Below are 13,765 nucleotides of genomic sequence, written 5' to 3' on the forward strand. Positions count from 1 at the left end.
CTAGCTAGCTAGCTATCATCTGTCTATCTATGTATCCATTCATCTCTTCTCCATATAAGCACACATCTCCTAGCTAGCTAGCTATCATCTGTCTATGTATGTATCCATTCATCCGTTCTCCATCTAAGCACACATCTCCTAGCTAGCTAGCTATCATCTGTCTATGTATGTATCCATTCATCCGTTCTCCATATAAGCACACATCTCCTAGCTAGCTAGCTATCATCTGTCTATGTATCCATTCATCCGTTCTCCATCTAAGCACACATCTCCTAGCTAGCTAGCTATCATCTGTCTATGTATGTATCCATTCATCCGTTCTCCATCTAAGCACACATCTCCTAGCTAGCTAGCTATCATCTGTCTATGTATGTATCCATTCATCCGTTCTCCATCTAAGCACACATCTCCTAGCTAGCTATCATCTGTCTATCTATGTATCCATTCATCTGTTCTCCATATAAGCACACATCTCCTAGCTAGCTAGCTATCATCTGTCTATGTATGTATCCATTCATCCGTTCTCCATATAAGCACACATCTCCTAGCTAGCTATCATCTATCTATGTATCCATTCATCCGTCCTCCATATAAGCACACATCTCCTAGCTAGCTAGCTATCATCTGTCTATGTATGTATCCATTCATCCTTTCTCCATATAAGCACACATCTCCTAGCTAGCTAGCTATCATCTGTCTATGTATGTATCCATTCATCCGTTCTCCATATAAGCACACATCTCCTAGCTAGCTAGCTATCATCTATGTATGTATCCATTCATCCGTTCTCCATCTAAGCACACATCTCCTAGCTAGCTAGCTATCATCTGTCTATGTATCCATTCATCCGTCCTCCATATAAGCACACATCTCCTAGCTAGCTAGCTATCATCTGTCTATCTATGTATCCATTCATCCGTTCTCCATATAAGCACACATCTCCTAGCTAGCTATCATCTATCTATGTATCCATTCATCCGTCCTCCATATAAGCACACATCTCCTAGCTAGCTAGCTATCATCTGTCTATGTATCCATTCATCCGTCCTCCATATAAGCACACATCTCCTAGCTAGCTAGCTATCATCTGTCTATGTATCCATTCATCCGTCCTCCATATAAGCACACATCTCCTAGCTAGCTAGCTATCATCTGTCTATCTACGTATCCATTCATCCGTCCTCCATATAAGCACACATCTCCTAGCTAGCTAGCTAGCTATCATCTATCTATATATCCATTCATCTGTTCTCCATCTAAGCACACATCTCCTAGCTAGCTAGCTATCATCTATGTATATATCCATTTTTCCGTTCTCCATATAAGCACACATCTCCTAGCTAGCTATCATCTGTCTATCTATGTATCCATTCATCCGTTCTCCATATAAGCACACATCTCCTAGCTAGCTAGCTATCATCTGTCTATGTATGTATCCATTCATCCGTTCTCCATATAAGCACACATCTCTCTATATATCCACATAGTTACACTATATTCCATATCTACCTATCCATCGATCTGTCTATCCATCCACACAGAAGCATTTGCAATTTATCAGACTACAGGTTGCGCAGAAGACATTCACTAGGAGTCAGATATCCTGCCCTCCTCCTCTCCCGTCCAATGTTACATGCAGGCACCCTGAGACTCTTGTTAGTCTGGGGGAAATGTCTCATTGTTCCTCAAAGGTCTCTCTTTTTCCTTTCACTCATTACTTTATTCTTACCCCTAGTTTTCTTCTCATTTCTCCTCATTGAGCTCCTATAGTTCTTCTTCTTAATTTCAGGAAGTTCCTGAATTCAGGCTGTGGCCCATGCATAGTTTTAGAGATTGCTGTCCTCAACGTGTGGTCCAGATTGACCAGTAGCATTACAGGGCGCTTGTTAGAAATGCAGACTCTCGGGCCCCACCCCAGACCTACAGAATGAGCATTTGTATTTGACACCTCCCCCAGGTGATGTATGTATATGTATTTAAGAAGTAGTCCTATAGACTTCTCCCGATTTCTATCACCCGAGACCAAATTTAGGAAGATGGCAGTGGAGACTCGTGGAGCCACTGACTAAACCTCCAGATGTTCTGAGTAACCTGACAATGAGAAAATGATTACTACTCGAACCACATACTATGATTGCTATGACTCAATGTAGGGTGAAGTCAAGGGCTACTCTGAAGACTTAAAAAGAAATTTCTGGAGTAAGGATATTAAAACATTGACATTGATATTGAAATCAGTCATTCAGGGGCGCCTGGGTGGCTCAGTCGGTTAAGCGTCTGCCTTCGGCTTAGGGTCCTGGGACCCAGCCACGCACCAGCCTCCCTGCTGAGCAGAGAGGCTGCTTCTCTCTTTCCCTCTGCTGCTTCCCCTGCTTGTGCTCTCTCTCTGTCTCTCTGTCAAATAAATAAATAAAATCTTTAAAAAAGAAAAGATGTCAGTCATTCAGATATTTTGCTTGAAGCAATTAATGATTTCCTCTCTGATGCAAAAGTTTGCTGCTTTGATATGTCTGAAATCTGACTTTTTTACTTGAAAAATGTTTTTAGAAAATGTCTCTGCTTGAGATTATTAAATGTTAATGAAAATGTTCATTTCTGCAAGGCAAAAAATTAGGCTGAAAGCATAAACTACATCAAAAACCTCACCACGGTACTGATGGTCTTCAACAAAAATCTGAAACACATGACATTTCAACTCTAAAAATGAGATCTTCTGTAGAAAAAAATAGACAAATCATAGCAAGTGACCTTAATCTCTGTATGGGACCCCCAGAAAGAGGAGACACAAAGGGTCTGAATCATAATCTTGATTTTTTAAAAAAGAAAAAACACAAGCTCAACATTATATTAAAATATTCCAAGACAGTTTTAATAAGGGCGAGGTGCAGCCCCAGAAGATAAAGGAATCTGTGCCAATTTACAGGGGAGCACAAGCATGAGATGTTCTGTACTTATTTCCGGCCACACGTGGAGGAGCTCTATAAAAATGTTAAAAGAATGAAATAAGCAACATATTACTCGCCCACCAACGTATAAAAAAGTTTAAGTCCTTTACAGAGTGGGCGGTCGGGCCACAGAGTGACATTATGAACTGTGATGGGACACTCGTGGTTCTATGTTATGAGATGCTTTGTACTGCCCTGAAGATAAAATAACCAGGACCCCAGAGGAAAACAGAGGCAGTTTACTCAGGAAGTTTCCAGGCTGATTCACAAAGCACTAGCTCAACTTGAGACACAAGATGAATGGACCCTGCTGGAATGATTCCAGCCCTGGTCATTGCTGCTGAAGTCATAACCAATTTTGTGTACTATAAATATAAACCAGTCGTAATAAACACAGTGCACGAAGTAGAAGGGGGAGACACTCACCCTTTCAACCAACTTCTGAATTTTCTGAGCTCTTTAAGTTCTTGGTGAAAACGAAGTTACTAACTGCCCAGTCTAAGAAATCCAGCATTTCCAGTTTTTTTTTAATAATCTCTCTCTTTTTTTTTTAAGATTTTATTTATTTATTTGACAGAGAGAGACAGCCAGCGAGAGAGGGGACACAAGCAGGGGGAGTGGGAGAGGAAGAGGCAGGCTCCTAGCGGAGGAGCCTGATGTGGGGCTCGATCCCAGAATGCTGGGATCACGCCCTGAGCCGAAGGCAGCCACCCAACGACTGAGCCACCCAGGTGCCCCGAGCATTTCCAGTTTTGATTCATTATGAGAAGCACACACTAGAGACAAAAAGAATCGACATTACAATGGCACAGGAAAGCTATTCTTCTTGTCAATACCATGCTGATAAAGAAATCGCTCATTTTCAAAACGAGAATCATATCAGAGCAGGAAACTGGAGATGAGAAAAGCCTCTCTCAATCCACTGAACACAACCATCATCAACCAGAGTTTATCCAATCCACCCAATTTCTGAACTCATCCGCTTCTCATGCTGATAACCTTCAAGGGATCGGTTCATCATAAGTTCTAAAGAGTCTGGACTCTTTCTGCCACTGGTTTGTACATTGGTCTAGATCTAGACACAGACCAATTTTGGAAAATCAAGGCATAGAGATAATAAAAGTCTCTGGTGTGAGCAAGAAGCAAGAAGACCCAGAGGCTGTGTCAATATAGACCTTGCTACCCTTCTGGAGGTAGGACCAAGCCCTGAGAATTCTGTGCTGAATGCACCCATCCAACCTCAGCTCTAAACTGTGCTGCTTAATTTATTGTCCAGTTCTATATGGTAGTGGGAGATAGCCAGTGAATTAATTTCATTTACATTTTAGAATCTGGAGATTTAGAGCAGCAGTAATTCAATGGAAGAAAAATTCTTTTTTTTTAAAGTCACTTACTTTACTAATGTCTGTATAGAGAAGTACACAGGTTAAAAAACAGATCATTTCAATTAAATCATTTGGCGTAGACATCTGGCAAAATCACTCTGTCAATCAAAACACAATGGTGAGGGGAAAAAACTGGCTTTATATTTTTGAGAGTGTTCTGTAATTGTCCCCCCAAATATTTGGTCATCATGGGCAGTGTGCTTTATATTTGGGGGTGATCAGTGATTTTTAAAAAGATATCATAGCATTCTCCTTTAAATTTTACTATTATTCCAGTGTCAAAACATAACTCTTTGAATTATTTCTTTTTTCATTCTTAACTAGCATATGATATGCTTATGCATGTCATGATTAGTCTTCATCTTTTGCCTTTTGAAGTGTTTAACTCAATATGACCTTAAGAAGTAGCATAAAAAGTTAGACCTTGGTGACCTCCCAAGATGCTTCTTTTGTGCACTGGTGTAATAGAAAAACTGACATTTGCATCCTACTTCACCTATTATAAAACAGATTTAAATATATCAAATTTTGGTGACTAAATGAATGCTTACTAGGGGCCAGAATGCATGGTTTTAAAAATCTAAGCTTTGGCAAAAAACAAACCTGGATTCAAATTCCATCTCCTGAATGTACTAACGATGAGCTAGGGCAGGTTTCCTCATCTGTGAGATGGAGAGCATAAAGCAGTCTTCACACAGTTGTAAGGACGAAGCAAGGTAATGCAGGCAAAACGCTAAGCGCAGGGGCTGGCGCGTACAAAATGCTCGGTAAGCTGCTATTCCGGCTGCGTTACGGGGTTCTCAGAAGGCGCGTTATTAAACCCCTGTGCTCCCCACAAGGAAAGAACGGCTCTAAAATTACAGGATGTACCCAAGGTCAAACAGCTAATACTTAGGGATAAAGCACAGGAGAGCAGACTCCAAGTCCGAGCTTTTTCCTGTAGCGAATGCTCCCACCGCCCCACCCCGGTTCCATTGTGAGTAAAATGACTACCGGACAGCTTCCTCTCTTCTGAGACTGTGATACGCCTGGGCTGTGATAACCCCCCTCCTTCCGCGGTCTCAGACGGTGTCCGGCTCCCTGCACTTCCGTTTCGCCCTCTGGAAACACTGTAGGATGCTCGACTTCGTCTCACCATTTTCTGTTCGCATTCTGACAATAGAGGTTTTTCGAGAATGTCGGCAGACCAGTGGCCTGGTGAGCCTTGCCATCTAAAATCTCCATGTCAATATATATATTCGACCACGGGCAAAAATAACTCAGACAAATGTAATACTTCTGACAGAGCATACCCCCTTCACCGTAATTTGAAGGTGCTGTTTTCTTATAAATGAAACAAGTTTGTGATAAGGTTACTTGCAATCTTCGATGACTTGAGTATGTTTACCAGCAGCACACGCGGGACTTCTGGATTGAGAATGCCAAAAGGGGCCATTTGTTTCTCTCTCCATGGTGTTCCTTCATTTACGCCCCTGGGGTAATAAAGATGTGGAATGTGTCCTAGGATGTGCTTGGTCAACTTGGTACCATTTGGAGATACATATTTCATTTGACAGCATTTATAAATCACATATTTTCCCCTCAGAATAACTTGCAGTGTGAAACTGCTTCCATATGTTAGAAATGGGTCTCTCCATTTTGCTGAGGGAGGGGGAATAGAAATATCATCTAGGTTTTAGGACATGGTGAAGATTAATATTGAACAGGCACATGCACAGGTTTAAAATGGTATCTTTTTATTTTAAGTGATTCTCTAGTGTTTCTGGACTGCTAAAATTAAAGAGGTGATTTTGACACCAAGTATCACATTAGTAAGAATTAAGTCACTCGTCACACAGACTATTAATAAGTCAATATGGCTGAAGCACAGCTTCATACGTTGAATTCAGATAAATTTAAGCTCTTCCTCTTCAGTAAAGAAGCACACTATTTTTAAATTCCTCCATGGATTCCAAGGACGCAGGCCGGATGGAGAAGTTCGATTGCAACTTCTTCTAATTCCAAATCTCTTTTCCTTAAACTTATTCCTCTTTGAGCCTTTGAGCAAGTAGGAGAAAAGGCTCCTTGTTTTCTTGTTTCCACAGGAATAAATGGATGTTATTCCCCTGAGAACAAGACCTTGGAGGCCTAGGCCAGAAGAAAGGAGCAGAGCTGCCCACCCAAGGCGCTCATAAGCCCAGAAGGCCTGGACCTCATTCTCTTCTTGGGAACTCGCAGAAGCCGGCAGGCGGGCATTCATCGTCACTGAAATGCCCTGCTGGCCCTCAGGCACAGAACTGGACAGGAATAGAGTGATGCCTGCTGCGGATACCTTATTGCATTGATTTAGAGTTAATCTGGCAGAAGTAAAGGCCAGGTAGCAATTTGTAAGACTTACCAGACATATTTTGTTCACCATGCTACAAGAGAAAAACACTGTTCACATTTATGTGACTTGAAACATTCTCAAGAAGACAGAGAACAATCCCTTAAATTTATTCATTTTTTTCCCTTCAAGTTTTTTTTTTTTTTTTTACTGTGGGAAAATACACATAACGTAAAATTTACTGTCTTAACCATTTAAAATGTACAGTTCAGTGACGTTAGGTATATTCACATTGAGGTATAACTATCCCCACCATCCGTCTCCAGAACTTTCTCCTCATCCCAAACTGAAATTCTGCCCATGAAGCACTAACGCCTCATTCCACTCTCCCCACAACCCCTGTAACCACACTCAACCCTCTCACTCTGTGAGTCAGCTGCTCTAGGACACCTCGTGTCAGAGGACTCACGCACTATTTGTCGTTCTGTGTCTGACTTATCTCACTGAGCGTAGTATCTTCAAGGTTCATCTCTGCTGCAGCAGGTATGAAGAATTTCATTCCTTTATAAGGCTGAATAATACCCCCGTGTATGTATGTAGCACATTTTGGACCTTTTTTTTTTCTTTAATCAGATTTTTTTTTCTTCATTTGCCTTCTCCTCCTTTTCTCGTTCTCATTTGGCTGCATATTTCTCTCTAGCGACCGGTTCCTGGCCTCCCCACATGCTTCCCTCCCTCCGCATTTCCTGTTTCTCCCCCTCCTCATATGCTCATCATTTTCTCTACATGCTTAATATTAGGATTATTATGCAAGTAAATACTCTTTCTATGGGCATTTTTAAGTGAGCTAAAATGCGAGTTTATCTCATCTTAATTTTCTATCCATTTTAGATACTTTTTTTGTGCTGGCCCGATACCATGAAATTCTCAGGGAGATGTAGAAGGAATACAGTACGAGTCCTTCGCCCTAACTATTAACGGCCAGTAAGTCTCTTCTCTCCTCTGGTTTCAGTTTCCTAGTGAAGATCAGTTGGACTAAACGGAGTTTGAAGCTCAGTGATTGAGGACTATTAATCCCTTGGATGAATTTTGGGGGGAAAAGTATTGATTCACTTAATAAACATCAATTGTCTGCTATGAGCAAGGTAATAGGAAATAACAATATCTTGAATTTAAGCCTTAAAATGTGAGAAATGTCTACATAGAAAGATATTTGATACCTCCATTATGGTATTTTTTGAAGATGTGTTTTCTAAGTCTTTACATTTTTCTATTTGTAGCTAGAGTTGTTTTCTACAAGTCCCTCAAAATCTACTTTGCTTCGTCCTACTATCAAAACAATCACTTTGGGGCACCTGGGTGGAACAGCAGTTAAGCGTCTGCCTTCGGCTCAGGGCGTGATCCCGGCGTTCTGGGATCGAGCCCCACATCAGGCTCCTCCGCTATGAGCCTGCTTCTTCCTCTCCCACTCCCCCTGCCTGTGTTCCTTCTCTCACTGGCTGTCTCTATCTCTGTCGAATAAATAAATCTTTAAAAAACAAAACAGAAAAAATCGCTTCTACTAATTCACTTTAACTTTTTCAATTTTCAGAAAGAAAAACGGCAAATAATACCAAAACGTTCGTCCCTACTTGAGGGTGAAGTTCCTTCTGACAAAGCCGGGCAGCTCCTCATAATTGGTCAGGTGCTGCTGTAAGTCTTACCCACGCTCAGCTTATAAAAACACACATGCTCACGAATCTTTATCTGTGACTCTGTTTCTCTGCCAGACAACTAAAGTTTAACACAGAAAGCCCTAGACCAAAAATGTCCATTTCCAACAAGAAGGCGTTCTCCCTGCTTAACTCTTTCCTCCCCAGGTGGTCACATACCTTTTTCATGAATTACCTCCTTTTATCAGAACAAGAAAGGTTGGTGCCCATGATTTAAACCAGTCATTATAGATCCCTACCCGAGAGGGACAACCAAGTTCCTGAGCTGTAGTGTCTGGAAGTCTGGTAGTTTCTCTGCCTCTGCTGAGGGAAGGCAATTTGTGTACCGTTAGCCTTGGGTTCTTTTCGGACCTGAAGCTCATCCTGTGTGATACAGGCCACTCACAAAAATCTCTTTCTTCTCTCTCCTGTTCGAATATACAGGTCAGTTTTCATTTCCTCAGTTACAGTTTAACCCCATCTCCTGGCTCAACACACAGACACATGTTTCATGCTCTTTTGATGTGGTTTTAGTTAGTATCACAAGCCACCTTCAGACTATCACCTCTTGCCAGCAGTCGGGCTCTTACTCCTGTGACCTCGTGCTTCCTTATTGGCCATCCACGCAGGGTGGGTCATCTGCTCATTGGGTGGAAGGAACACAGCTTCTTACTGAATACGGGTTATTTACTGCATTTTGAATCCTGACTTTTGGATATTATGCTAGGTTTACCAACAGGAGTCATTAAAAAGCAACTCAGGTGTGAAACTTACTTTGCCTAAATGTTACAATTTCAAGTCAAGTTAATGATTTAATGTAATAGTTGAGCCAGCACTTTGAATAGAATCTTCAGCTTAAATAAAAAAGCGAATGATAATAATGACTATTATTCAGCCCCTTTTTAATTTGGAGTTTTGGATACTTCTTGTGTATTTTGCTAAAACCCAAATCATCTCTCCAAGGTCGTATCGGCCCAGTTCCAGGAGTGGTACATGCTATCTTTCACAGTTGGTGCCGTGTGAGAGATGGAGACCATGCAGCTACGTAGATGTAAGTGGAAGCTGCCAGCCCGGTACGCAGACCCCTTGCTCTGGGCTGACGTGTTTGCACGGATACTGCTGCATTTTCTTACCTGTCTGCTTGAGAGTCAAATACACCCTTTTGGGAAACAGGTGGATGTGGTGAGCAGTCTATATAGGAACTGACCAGCGACTTCAATAACCACACGTGTTAAACTGAACCACAAACTGAGTTCGTGGGCCAGCCGTCACTCAGATCGTCTGCAGGTACTTAGGTGAACATCGATCTTGCGCCCCCATACGAGGAAGCGAACATGCCTTAAAGCACAGGTTCTGGAGTTTCTTGGGCCAGGATCTTGGCTCAAGACCCCAGCTGTGAGGTCTTGCTGTTACCTACCACACGGGACTTTCCTAAAGAAATGAGCTAACATCATGCAAAGTGCTTAAAACAGCACCTGACACATGACAAAATGCGATTTGTTTGTAAGCGACAAGCTAGCACTGTGCTTGGTTCCCGGTATAAACTCAGGGAACTGCTCCCAAAGAACTTGTTCGACACCGTTGAGGAGGCAACATCCAGATGAATGAACAAATTAGGGGCAAGTCACAGAATCTTGGTTTTGAAAGGGATCTTATAGGTCTCCTAGGAGAACTTACCATCTGAGGTGTCTACGGCAAGCTCAGTAGATGGCCCTCTGTAACACAGCGTAAGGGCTAGAACGTAGGCTCCCGCCAGAGCTTACGAGCCCGTGGGCAACAGCAGCCTGCTTCATGGGCTACCTGTGTGCCAAGCTCATAGTCCTTCACCCCAGAGCCTCAGCCTCTTGTCTTCACCCCCAAAAGGTACAATTTCAGATTCACCTATGTGGTTATGTGTATCGGCAATTCAACCCTTTCTCCCACTAGGTAGTGTTCTACTCTACGGACACACCACAGTTTGCTTATCCATCTTCCAGCTCATGCACATGTGGGTTGTTCACATGTTGGAACGCATCTGCTGGGGACATTCTTCTGCAAGCTTTTTGTGGACATAACATGTCCATTTCTCTTGGGAAAATATCTAAGAATGTAATTGAGTATCATAGAGTAGGCATAGATTTAACTATAAAAGAAGCCGCCAGACTATTTTCCAAAGTGGTCATACCACTTCACAACAGTAAACGGGAGTTACGGTTGCGCCACATTCTCTGAAACACGGGATCATTGGTGTTTTTAATTTTAGCCCTTCTAGTGGATGTGAAGTGATATCTCACAGTGTTTTCAATTTGCATTTCCCTGATGACTAATTATGTTGAGCATTTTTTTGATGTGTTTATTGGACATTTGTATATCCGTTTTCTAAATTGTCTGCCAGATCACTTGCCTATTTTTATTTTTATTTTATTTTTTTAAGATTTTATTTATTTATTTGACAGAGAGAGAGAGACAGCCAGCGAGAGAGGGAACACAGGCAGGGGGAGTGGGAGAGGAAGAAGCAGGGTCATAGCGGAGGAGCCTGATGTGGGGCTGGATCCCAGAACGCCGGGATCACGCCCTGAGCCGAAGGCAGATACTTAATGACTGAGCCATCCAGGTGCCCCATTTGCCTATTTTTAAATCAAATTGTTTTTTATTGACTTCTTTACATATTCTGATTGCAAGCTTTTTTTCAGATCTATATATCACAAGTATTTTCTCCTAGTCTTCGTTTTTCTTTTTTTAAAAAAATATTTATTTATTTGAGAGAGAGACAGAGAAAGCAAGGGAGAGCATGAACAGGAAGGAGAAGGAGAAGCAGGCTCCTCACTGATCAGGGAGCCCAACAGGGGGTCAATCCTAGGACCCTGGGGTCATGACCTGAGCCGGAGTCAGATCCTTAACCGAATGAGCCACCCTCAGTCTTCTCTTTTCTTGTGTTAATGCTATCTTTTAAATACAAATATTTTTAATGTCGATAGTCTAGTTTATCTATTTTTTTGTATCTAAAAATTACCTATTCCAATTTTGTGAAAATATTTTCCTATGTTTTCCTCTAGAAGCTTTATGAACTAAGCTTTGGTATTTTCATATTTTATCTTAAATTAATTTTTGTGTGAGGAGAGTAATGAGGTCCATTCTTAGTAACATGTTTAGCCATTTGTTCCAAAGCTGTTACAAAAAATACTATCTTTTCCTTCTTTGAATTATCTTGGTAGCTTTGTCAAAAATCAATTGGCCAAAAATGAATGAGTCAATTTCTGGGCTCCCCCTTCTGTTTCAGTAATCAATTTTCTATCTTTACACAAATATTACACCATTTTGATTATTATAGCTTGAAATCCCAAAGCATAAGTTGTCAACTTTGTTCTTCTTTTTCAAGATTCATTTAGCTCTTTTAGGTTCTTTGCATTTCCTTATAAATTTTAAATTAGCTTGTCAGTGAAAAAGAAAAGAGCCTGCTGGAATTTTGATTGAGATGGCCTTGACTCTCTAGATCAATTTGAGGAGGACTGATATCTTAATATCGAACCTTCCAATTTGTGTATTTAGTTCAATCTTCTTTAACTTTTCTCTGTAATGTTTATTTAAGTGTACAGGTCTTGCACATATTTTTTAAAATTAATCCTTAAGTATTTTTTAATAAAAAAAGGTACTACTAAAAGAATACTTAAAAATTTTCAATTTCCAATTATTCTTTGCTAATACATAGAAATACAATTTTTTTTTTTATATTGAGTTTGTATGCTGTTATCCTGTGACCTTGGTAAACTCATTTATTAGTTCTAGTATTTTTTCTCTTAGTAGATTCCCAAAGGTTTTTCTATACTGACTATCATTCATCTGTGAATATAGTTTTACCTCTTTCTTTCCGATATGTAAGACTTTATTTCTTTTTTTTTTTTTTTTTTTTTTAAAGATTTTATTTATTTATTTGACAGAGAGAGACAGCCAGTGAGAGAGGGAACACAGCAGGGGGAGTGGGAGAGGAAGAAGCAGGCTCACAGCAGAGGAGCCTGATGTGGGACTCGATCCCGGTACGCCAGGATCACGCCCTGAGCCGAAGGCAGACGCTTTAACGACTGCGCTACCCAGGCGCCCCTATTTCTTTTTCTTAACCTAACACACTGGCTAGGACCTTCAGTCGTATTCCATAATGTTGAACAAAAGTGATTATAATGGACATCCTTGTTTTCTTCCCAATCTTAGTAGGAATGTGTTAAGTCTTTCGTTGATAGTGAAAGTACTATGTTAGCTGTCAGTTTTTTAAAAACGTTCTTTATCAGGTTGAGGAAGTTCCCTTCTATTCTAAATCCTTTTAGAGCTTTTACGTGAGTGGCTGTTGAATTTTTTTTTTTTTTTTTGGCGTCTTTCTGGCACAGTGTTAATCATAATATTCCTTTATTATCCTTCTAATAGCTGTAGGATCTGTAATGACACACTCTATCATTTCTGATATTAGTAATGTTTTGTTTCTTTTTTGTGGAAATTAGGAGTTTATTAATTTTATTAATGTTTTCAAATAAATAACTTTTGGGAATCAGAGATGAGCAGGATATTTCCTTCTATTTTGGAATAGGAAAAATGAGGTTTGTTTTGGTTTGGTTTGGTTTTTTTAAGTCCAAATTCAGAAATGTAAATAGGGATGGCTTTGGGCAGCCATGGCTTTAAAAATTTTTTGGTAAAATACACATACCATAAAATTTAGCATCTTAATCATTTTTAAGTGTACAGTTCAATAGTGCTAACTGCATTCACATGTTTGTGCAATCAATCTCTAGAACCGATTCATCTTACAATACTGAAACTCTATACCATTAAATAGTAACTCCCTAGTCCCCCTCCCAGCCCCTGGCAACTGCCATTCTGCTTTCTGTCTCTGTGAATGATTACTCTAGCAATCTCATATTAGTGGAATCATACAGTATTTATCTTTTTGCGACTTCCTTGTTTGATTTGGCATAATGTCCTCAAGATTTATCCATGTTGTAGCATGTATCGGAATTTCCTTTAAGGCTGAATAATATTTTATTGTATGTATATACCACATTTTATCTATTCATTTGTCAATGGACAGATGGGTTGCTTCCACCCTTTGGCTTTTGTGAATAATACTGCTATCAGCATTGGTGGGCAAGTATCTGTTTGAGTCCCTGCTGTCATTTCTTTTAGGTATATACACAGAAGTAGAATTGCTGGATCACGTGATAATTCTATTTTTAGCTTTTGAGGAACTGCAGTACTGTTTTCCACAGCAGATACACCATTTTACATTCCCACCAACAGTGCATAAGGGTTCTAATTTCTCCACATTCTTGCCAACGCTTGTTATTTTCTGGGTTTGTTTTTTTTCTTTTGATGGTAGCCATCCTAATGAGTGTGAGGTGGGAAAATGAAGTTTAAGCCATTACATATATTTTCCAAATCCTTATATATGTGCCATCTATTAAGGAGGTTTTAATG

General features: G+C 40.4%; 1 protein-coding gene across 2 annotated transcripts in view; it reads right to left on the bottom strand.

The window, feature by feature from the left end:
* RANBP3L (RAN binding protein 3 like) overlaps positions 1-13,765 on the bottom strand; it is a 45,910-nt gene that overhangs the window by 25,676 nt on the left and 6,469 nt on the right. The gene's annotated exons all lie outside the window — the stretch shown is intronic.

Source organism: Ursus arctos, unplaced genomic scaffold (genome assembly GCF_023065955.2).
Source record: "Ursus arctos isolate Adak ecotype North America unplaced genomic scaffold, UrsArc2.0 scaffold_15, whole genome shotgun sequence".
Classification (NCBI taxonomy): Eukaryota; Metazoa; Chordata; class Mammalia; order Carnivora; family Ursidae; genus Ursus; species Ursus arctos.